The following is an 11445-nucleotide window of genomic DNA, read 5'->3' on the forward strand; positions in this document are numbered from 1 at the left end:
ATCATGAATATATTAGAACGGAGAAAGTGTGAGAATTTTACTCTCTAAATTGTCTACCCTTATTTATAACATGAATTTATTGGAATGTTCAACATGAAGAGTGGGAATTTTACTCTAGTGAATCTTCCCCATTAGACATTTTAAATATTTTCTTACACATCTTTAAATGTGCATTTCACACACTACTTCCACAATTTGCTTAAAAAACAAAAATCTCTTTTAACCATTTGAAACTACCCTTTTTAGTTTTTGTATAGTTGACCTGCTTAACTACCTATCCCTTTCCATCTATCTCTTTGTCTCTATCTCTAAATTGGTTTTAGTATATTTTTTAAAAACAAATTGCAAGTCTGCAATATATAGTAAAAAATAATATTTTACAACAATTTAAATGATTCATTGTAAATCTAAAATATAATTTATTTATTTTAAATTATAATTTTTATATAAAAAACTATAAAATATTTATGTATGATTTGACATAATTTTTGTTTTGGATTGGGCCTAAAGAATGTCTCAGCCCATCTATAGCAAGTTTTGGCAGTTGCATCATTTCAACGACCAAGTACATTTTGAAATGCGATCTATCTATCTATCTATAATTTTTATAAATGCAACTAATGCTACTATATTAAGTAACTATTATTTTATTACACATCATCAGCCTTTTTTGGTTTACAATGGCAACAATAAGATTAAACTTAAAACCTTATATAAACTAGGTTGCCAATAGGCTGGCCCGAGTGATTCTCACATTGTAAGTATATCAATCCCTATTAAAAAGCTGGGAGTTGCTAGGTGCACCCAGTGTTATTGTTAGTGCACCCAACAACTTTTTAAAATTCCCAAAATGCCCCTATTACTCCTTCTCTCTGTCTATCTCGTCAGTGAACAGTGTCACCCTGAGTTTAAAAATGGCACAATGCTATCATTTACGCATTCTCTTGTTCTTTTCTATCTCCGGTGCGCAGTGCTTTCCCGTTTTGTTCATTTCGGTGAAGGTGAAGATGGAGGTAGTGGCAGTGTTCGGTGTTGCAGTGGTCGTTGGCGGCAGCATACGAGGTACGCAGTGTTGAGTGCATTTTGGTGTACAGCGTTTCACGCGGATCAAGTTAATCCGTAAGGGATTTACGTATCAACTTTATCCGCATGTATATTTCATTGTTGCAGATCAAGTATGAACTTACGGATCAAGTTGATCCGCATACTTCTTAGGAATCAACTTGATCCGCAAAGGACATACAGATCAACTTGATCTGTAAATGAGTTATTGATCAATTTGATTCGTATGTTCTCTGCGGATCAAGTTGATCCGTAAGAAGTTTGCGGATCAACTTCATTCGTAAGTTTATTCGAAAGTGTTTTGCGGATCAAGTTGATTCGTAAGTCACTTACAGATCAACTTGATTCGTAACAGATTTTATTTTAAAGTTTTATTTTTTTTATTTATTACTTTGTTTGTATTGTCATTTTTTATATGAATTTTTTATACGTGTAGAATGAAATAGGGTTTTGGCTTTTTGGTAATGATGAGTTATTATGTATAGTTTTGTATGTTATGTGTTGTATGTTTGTGTTAAAAAAATTTATTTATTGTTAAGATAAACGAAGATCAGTGGATGTATGAAGGTATAATGCCTAAAGAAGTGGATATGGATGATGAAAATGAAGAAGAATGTGGTGTGAATGAATCACATGTTGATTGTTCGGGTGCATTCAATACTTCTCAGGTAATAATGTTCATGATTTTGAGTGATTTAATAAAATAAATATGTTGTAGGAAACTGAAATTATCAGGATTGGTTTGCAGGTGTTTGACAGCCGAGAGGATGTTTTGCGGTGGGCTCGATCCGTTGCTTATGAAAATGGATTTGTGGCGATGATTGTAAGGTCTGACACAAACACAGGTAGTAGAGGAAGGACTTCGTTTATGTTAATTGGCTGTGAAAGGAGTGACGAGTATAGGTGTAGGAAGGAAGAATTTGTTAGAAGAGACATTGGGACTAGGAAATATGGGTGTCCCTTCAAGCTTCGTGGCAAGCCTGTGGTTGGAGGACAAGGGTGGATGGTGAAGTTGATTTGTGGGATTCATAATCATGAATTGGCCAAGTCATTAGTTGGACATCCATATGCTGGGCGATTGAGTAAAGTTGAAAAGATACTTATTGCTTATATGATGACGTCAATGGTCAAACCAAGAAACATTCTGTTGACTCTGAAAGAGTACAATGCGAATAGTTGTACGACCATCAAAAAAATATACAATGCAAGAAGTACATACCGTTCTTCCATAAGAGGAAGTGATAATGAAATGCAACATCTAATAAAGCTTCTTGAACGGGATCAGTATATCCATTGTCACATATTAAAGGATGAAGACGTGGTTCGTGATATCTTTTGGTGTCACCCTGATGCAGTGAAGTTAGCCAACACATGTAATTTGGTGTTTTTGATAGACAGTACCTACAAAACAAACAAGTACAGACTTCCATTGCTCGATTTTGTTGGGGTGACACCAACTGGGATGACATTCTTTGCCAGTTTTACATATATGGAGGGTGAACGTCTTAATAATGTGGTTTGGGCTTTAGAACGCTTCCGAGGTATATTTTTAAGACATGATGTCCTCCCTGGAGTTATTGTCACTGACAGAGACCTAGCATTGATGAATGCAGTGAAAAATGTATTTCCTGAGTGTACAAATTTATTGTGTACCTTTCACATAAACAAGAACGTGAAGGGCAAATGTAAATCGTTAATTGAACAAAGAAATGCTTGGGAATATGTCATGAATGCCTGGGGAACTCTTGTTGATTGTCCTTCGGAGCAGCAGTTTGATGAGTACCTGAAGAGGTTTGAAATGGTTTGTTCACCTTGGCCAATGTTTGTTGATTATGTGAAGGATACATGGATAATTCCACACAAGGAAAAATTTGTTACCGCGTGGACGAATAAGGTGATGCACTTAGGGAACACAACAACAAACAGGTATGAAATTATTCACTTATTTCGATTAACGTTAATGAATTGATGGATTTTTATTGTTGTATATGTTTATTGTTATTTGTGTATTTGAAATGTAGGGTTGAATCTGCTCACTGGGCTTTAAAAAGAGTGTTGCAAAATAGCCTTTGAGACTTATGCAGTGTATGGGATGCCATGAACAACATGATGACGCTACAGCACACGAAAATTAGAGCATCATTTGAAACAAGTATACATGTCGTTGGACATGTCTTCAAAAAAAACCTTATACAAGAGCCTTCTTGGAATGGTTTCAAGGTATGCTTTAAATCAGATTGCTGCTGAATTTGAGTGTGTTCACTATACTGGCAACAATCCTTCCAGTTGTGGTTGTGTGATGAGAACGACGCACGGTCTTCCTTGTGATTGTGAGCTATCCAAATATGTTGTTGGTTGCATCCCGTTGGATTCAATCCATATGTTCTGGAGGAGACTCAGTTTTTCAGATCAAGGGATATCTAAGCCCAAGGTGAGCATCAAGGAAGAAATCGAAACAATATCCAAAAGATTTGATGAACTTGATGTTTGTGGTAAGTTTACTCTGAAGACAAAGCTTCAGGGAATTGCGTACCCTGATCAAAATTTGATGTGTCCTCCTCCAGCAAAGGTTAACAGAAAAGGTTCATCAAAGAAACCGATGAAAATAAACCCAAGGTCAACAAAGCGTGATCCATCTTATTGAAGTATGTAGATGTTTTTCATTCTCAGCAAAATAGCATTTCGTCAGTGAGGCGTAGTTCATCATCTTCTGACCAACCCAATCCAAGAAGGATGATGCCAATGTTGGATCAATTTCAGCCATTTATCCACGACTTCATTGATAATATTGTTGATGTCGGAACTGATGGAAATTGTGGATATTGGGCGATTTCCGGTTTATTAGGTATGGGTGAAGACTCTTGGTCATTGGTCCGCACCCATCTGCTTATAGAACTTGCCAAATTTGCAGAAGACTATATCAAGCTCTTTGGTGGCACAGACAGATTTGAGGATTTAAGGATGTCACTACATGTTGATGGGTTAACCACGGTATTTAATTTATGTTTTTGATTTTTAAGACTTAACTTTAAAATAAACTTTGACGTCTATATTTGTTTCATTCAGGTCACTATGGATAAGTGGATGGATATAACCGACATGGGATATGTGATTGCATCAAGGTATAATGTAATCCTTGTATCCTTGTCTCACCAACAAAGCATGATGTTCTTTCCTCTTAGAAGTCAACCACCGGGAGATCCTTCGGTGCATCGCATAATTTGTATCGGTCACGTCTATGACAATCATTTTGTTCAGGTACATTGTAGATATAATTTTTTTTATATTTATGCAATCAGTTGTGTACGATTGAGTTAATACTTATTTATTTTTGCATGTACGATAGATTTATTTGAAATATCGTTGTCCTTTACCGCCGATATCATTATTATGGTCTACCAATTGTCATACTCAGGCGAAGCAGTGACCAACTCCATAAATTAGTAGAATGCAACATTATAGAAGCTTGATGTTGTACAAAAGAGACTATGTTGACTTAAATGATGATTGAAAATGTACCTTTGTTTATTTGTTATGTTAACATAAAAATTTGTTGCTTATTTGAAGAAAAAAAAATAAGTGCTGCAACTAAAATAAAGTACGCATGTATGATAAATCATTGTCTGAGTTGACAATATATTGGGAAATGCAACCGTGTTAACATAAAGCGTGACAGGACACTGTAAGACTTGACTACACATTGGGAAATGCAAGTGTGTTAACATAAAGTGTGTTATCATGTCACGTCATTGGTGTGGTTGACAACACAGATAGAAACCATGTGCACGCGTATGTATTTATTCTAAAAAATTGAATCAATAGTACTAAAACTCATCTATATCTATCACACAGCCGAACATGGTAAAAAATCAAACATTCATTCCTAACTCAACTCTTTGAGCAAAGTATGACATTTTTTGGAGAAACAAGCAGTCAGACAATTGTGAACTCCATATTAGGTTTTATTTTTCCAAATGGTTCCATTGTTTACAACGATAGTAGTGTTTATTTTCAAACCTCCACTCCAGTATCTTTTCGAGTACCTAACGCTTGTGATTTTCAAACGTTAAAAACCAGAATACACAATACCCATCAACTAACCGACGAACAATATTTGGATGAAATTTACTACCGGCAGTAATTCACAGATATAGGTAACCATGTTTCGCTTTCAATGTATGCAACTAAAAAATGATGATGATGTTAACACAATATTAATGTGTAATCATCAATTTTCAAGTGTTGGTCCGATTGAGTTATTATGCACCACTGGTAGAACACCATATGGTATATTAAACATACTTCAAGCCACTATGACCCCTACTCATGATGCCCTGCGGTATTACAATGGGAGGTGGAACATGCCATGCCAAAATGACTTTGTTGATTACTCGTTCACAAGAAAAAATCTCAAAAAGTTTGACATTCCTTCCGGATGTTCCATGGATGAACTGAAAGATTTGATCAAGCAAGTTGCACCTCATGGGATTCCTCCTTATGGTATTCATGAAACACAAATGGTAAGGCGATTGTTTTTTCGACAACCAAGTCACTATGAGTATTCACATGAAATTATCAAATTCGAAATTATTTAACTGAAATCCAACGATGACGTCTTGAAGGTGTTAGTGCATTCTAACTACTGGAAAAAATTTGGGCCAATAGAAATTTTAGTTGTTTTAAGTAAGCATGTAATCGAAATAGAAGATAATATGTCTATGTCCTTGTTGCAAAATTAGCATGGCTTAATTGTCGAATTTGATGCAAATTTTATTTCTTTCCACTTTCTTTAAGTTAATGTAATGTTTGAAGCTAATGTAATATTTTATGTTTGGAATGATTTTATGTTTCAATTCGTGCAAATTTTATGTTATTCTTATTCAAAAATAAAATAAAATCTCCATCTAAAAAAAAAAAACAAAGACACAACCTGCTTGCGGATCAAGTTGATCCACAGGCTACTTGGGGATTAAGTTGATCCGCAATCTTGCGGCGGATCAAGTTGATCCGCAAGCGACTCGCGAATCATCTATGTCACCTACGGATCAAATTTTTCTTCTGCGGATCAACCAAAACCAATGCGCGGATCAACCTCAATGACCTAGTGCACAAAATTATTTTAAAAAATACACGGGGGTATTTTTGTCTTTTCACGGGGGGTGCTGGGTGCACCACCAATAACGCTGGGTGCACCTAGCAACACCCTAAAAAGCTTCATAGTCATCAAATAATCTTAAACCTTGGTCCATAAAAAGGACATCTTAGTCAACATTAAGTAGAGTTAAGTCAAAAAGGTAAAAAATAAAAATAAAAAAAAGATAGAGTTAAGTCAAAGTGACCGATCTTAATCTTAGTTTTAAGTTTTTAATTTTTGATTTTATAAATTTTATAATTAATTTAGTAATATATATTACATATAATTTATAGGGACTCAAAGAATTATAAAGATTGAAAATAAAAATGAAATAATTTATAGGGACAGACTAAAAAAACATAACTTATAGAGACTTAAAACAAGAAGAATATAATGTATTCTTTTGACAAAAAAATATAATTTATAGGGACAAAAAAATGACATATTATATTGACCAAAAAGGCATTTGAGTGTTACATTAAGACTTGATCTAACTTGGTTGAAGTAGCTTGAAAGCCTATTTTGTCCTATTTGAAAGTCTAGCATATGACAGATTGTTTAATACTCTAAGCTAAGTTTTAAAAATGATCACATCAAGCCTAAAACATAGCCAATGATAAATACTAGACAATATTTTGCCTTAATTTTTTAAACACTTGAGACTTATTTAAGCCAAGTGTGGCTCAATGAATGGTATGAAAAAAATGATGGAACTCACAAATTAAGAGGGGAATAAATTAGTTTTCAAAACAAAACAGACTTTTAAAACCAGAGTTACAATAAACTTCTTTTACGCGGATCGTTTCACAAAACTTTGATATACCAAACTTAATTAATGCTGAATCAATGATCCTTTACACTAGATCCTTCGTTAAAGTTCTTTCTTTCAAAAAGATATTTTCTTGAACCTTTAGTACATTGATTACGACCAAGATGAGAAAGAAAGATAAGATCAATAGAAGAAGTACAAAACTTTTTAGACTGGTTTTCTCTTTATCACTGGAGAAGCTAATGCAGTTATCTAATCCAAACCTGAACTAGATTTTTACTATACATATAAAATTCTTAAGCAATCACGAGCAATCTCAGTTTCTACCCCAGAAAACGAGACTTAGGCACCGAACACCAGAGTCCTCTATGGATAAGAGTTTAAGAAAAACCTACCATTAGCCCAAACTAGAAACACCTATTCTAGCATGCCTTCAGAAATTCATGCACAAACAAGTAATGTGTAAAATCATACACGACAAACTAGAGTAAAAGATAGACACAACCTGATCAATCATTTCCACAAAACCTTGCTTGACTGAATAAGGTGTCTTCTTAAACTCAAGAAAGTATCCCAACTCACTTATCACAAAAAGATCTTTATAATCAAAAGATTAAAAGTTGTGAGTTACTATTTCTAAGCACTTCTCTTCTCTTTTTTCTTTAACTAATATTAGCACGAGATTCTTGCTCACTTAGAAGTTCATTTCGTTGTTGTATAGAAGAGGACACAAGGTGGTTATTTATAGATTAAATCTACAATGTAATCGGTTATTTCAATAAAGTAATCGATTTGATTATCTTTTTAATTGATTAAAGTATTCTTCCCAAAAACTGGAAATAACTCAAGAACAATGTAATTGATTATATCCTTAATGTAATTGATTAAAGTGTTCTTAATCACTTCTAAAACACTTATAGAAAGAGAAGTAATCAATTATATCACATGGTAATCGATTAAAACAGAGACTCCTGAATGAATCAGTCATTGTCTCAAAAACAACTGTGTAATTGATTATGATAAGGTTGTAATCGATTAAATCGATACGAGACATAACTCTGCATACTTATAACAACTTGTGTAATCGATTACTGTAAAGCTATAATTGATTAAAACAAAGAGTTTTTCCTTCTGAAGAATTTTCTAACTTTTTTGAAATTTTCTCCTTACTCACACATGATGATGATGCATGATGCACATATGATATGATAAAGACTAAGATGCAGCATACAAGATAACAATAAAAACAAATGTCACTCAAGAGAGTTGGATATGTAAAAGACTAAACTTCTTCAGGGCTAAGTCTTCATGTTACTCATGTTGTTCCCCCTTATCTCTAATAGGGTAATATTAGTTGTTATGATTTTTTGGATGATATTCATAGGTGGTGTGACAGTGGTTTAAGGATTACACTATGGATTGCCTCTATAATGAGAATTTGGAGAAATAACAAATCACAGAGCCTTCAAATCAAGCGGGTTATAAGAAGGCTTTTAGGCGAAGCTAAATCTTCAAAACAATTTCTTCTTGTTGTAACTATGAATTAACATTGTAGTTTCGTAAACTATCATGATTCATGTTCATGTAAAACCTTTTAGAATAGGTTGGACTTTCAAATAAGGCACACTAGGGCCTTAAAAATTAGCTTGTAGCAAGAAAATAAACCAAGCTAAACTTTTACAATTTTGAACCAAGACAAACTTGAGACTATCAAAGCTAGCTTGTTTCCACCACTAAATATGTTCATTTCATATTAAATTTTTTAGATAGGTTTATCATGTATTTAATTAAGTATTTATTTTTTCTTAATATTTAATTAAGATTTAGTTTTTTTTATTGTCTTACAAATATGTCACTATTAGTTCCTGTAATTTATTTTAATTTTGATTTCTATAATTTTTTTAGTCTCTTCTAACATGATACTAGTGACATGACTTTTTTGCTAAGGTAATACTTGTTGATGAGACTCTTACAAATGCCAATAATGGATAGCCACATCAACTCCCATTAGAAATTTTTAACAGTAAGGACCAAAATAAAATTAAAAAAAAAATTGAGCTTTTTAATAAAAAAGAAATAGAGAGATTAAAATAAAAAAGAGTAAACTATAGGAACAAAAAATACATTTAAGCGTGATAATAATACATTGTGTTGGACAAGTAGCCTCAATAACTTAAGAGGGGGGAGTGGATTAAGTTTTAAAATTTTCCGATTAACAAATTTTAGTCCCCTTTTAAATGATATATGATGGGCTCAGAATGCAGAAGAAAAAGAAGAAGAAGAAGAATCAATCAATTTAATAATGTTCTTTTAAATGCCAAGACAAAGTAAACTGCAATAAAATAACTTAGATAAAGGAAGAGAGAAATGCAAACTCGATTTATACTGGTTCAACCACTTCCTATGCCTATGTCTAGTCCTCAAGCAACCCACTTGAGATTTTCACTATCTTTGTAAAACTCTTTTAAAACTTTTGAACTACCTAGGGATTCTTCTCCCTTGTGTTCAGAATTCTCACAATACAAGAGACAAACAGTCTCTTGATCTCAACAATTCTTTTCGGAAAGTACAGAAGTTTTTCTCTCTTTTTAGAGAAGATAATACAAGTTGAAGATCTTAGAAGAATACTCAATTGAATTGTAAGTGTTTGGCCAATTATTTGTTTATGAGAGAATAATACAATAAGGTTTTGAAAAATTCTGAAGATTTTCGTAAACAAGTCACATATTTATAGGCTTTTGATGGATTTTCAAAAACTTTAGAAGAGATGTGACTTTTCAGATTATTTTTCAAAAATTCTTCCATTGGTAATCGATTACACTATTATACATTGAAGAGTCATGACTTTTCAATTTGAATTTCTAAAGTTTCGTTACTATTAATCGATTACAAGAAAGTGATAATCGATTACAATATTTAAATTTCAAATTTTAAACTTCTTTTTGAAAAACCTCTATAGTAATTTGTCTTTGATAATCGATTACAATATCTGGTAATCGATTACCAGTGAAAAATACTTATTTTGTACTTATAAAAACTATTTCAAGGCTTTTTATAAAATCATTTGGAAATCAAGTTTTGAGGCCAAACCTTCTTTAATCAATATGAGATTCTTTAAACAAAATAAACTAAGTCTTATCTTTTTCTTGATCTTGAATTTAGGCAAGTAATCTTGTGTTGCTTATATCTTGGCATCATCAAAACCTTCATACACATACATTCACACGTTATTGGCTTAAATATGATTTTAATCTCTTAAATTTGGAGCATTTTTTTTTAATCCATGAACTAAAAATTTGTTTTGTTTAGATCCTCAAATTCACAAAATGTTATTTTTTGTCCCTTGACTTCATTTTGGAAGACTAAAATTTTTCTTTTTTTTTAGTCTCTCAAATTAACTCTAATGACTAAAAACAACATTATATGAATTTGAGAGACTAAAAGCAAAAAATAATTAATTGGGAACCAAAACCAAAAATACATCTTTCAAATGCTTGATTTTGAAATAATAAAATTATATAAATCCAAGATTACATAAATAGAGTGAAAATGTATTTTTTTAATATTATCATCTAATGAAATAAATTTTTTTTTAATGAGTTCAATTATGAATAAATATATTAAATATAACATAGCAAAACAGCATTGAATAATACTACATGATTTTTATGCTTTAAATATATTAAAATTGAACTTATAAAAAATAAAGAACATTTTTAGCAAGGATTAATGCTTATAATATCTTATCATTGAATAATACTATATAATTTTTAAATATATATTTAGTATACTTTTCTAAGTTTTCTACATGCATTTTCTTTGAGTATAATCATTAGTCACTAAATTAATTATATTCTCTACCAATTTTGATATTCTGCGCTTCAATTAACAGAGTGAGAAATGTCATTGTTTGTAACTTTGACCTTATTTAGATAAGCTCCTTAATAAATATTTGTAGAAAAAATAAAAACAATGAATTAAACTTTTTTTATAAATTAAAATCAAGTTATATATTTCAATTTTTCAAGAAATTACGCAAGGGGACTTTTACAAACATTAAACTACCTAAATTCCAAGTTATTAAAGAATTTTAATTTATTTTATTTTATTTCATTTTTTATATAAGTACTTATAACAAAGAATTTCTGTATAATCTATGAAAGAAATAAAACTTGTACTTTCTCCATCCTAAAATAATAGTCATCTAACATTATTTTATATAGGTAAAAAAATAATAAATAAATAAATAAATAATTTTATAAAATTAACCTTAAATTATCATTAGTTCATTTATAAATTTTATTATTCATCATTAATATTATAAGGAATATAAATAAGAAAAAATAATTAATATTATATTAAAAAATTAAAATAATAATTAATTTAGATAAAAAATTTCAATTATACGATAATTATAATGAGATAGAGGAATTATTATTTTTTTGGTAGACTTTTGTTTATCTCTTTCAACTATTTTTAC

Source organism: Glycine soja, chromosome 18 (genome assembly GCF_004193775.1).
Source record: "Glycine soja cultivar W05 chromosome 18, ASM419377v2, whole genome shotgun sequence".
NCBI lineage: Eukaryota > Viridiplantae > Streptophyta > Magnoliopsida > Fabales > Fabaceae > Glycine > Glycine soja.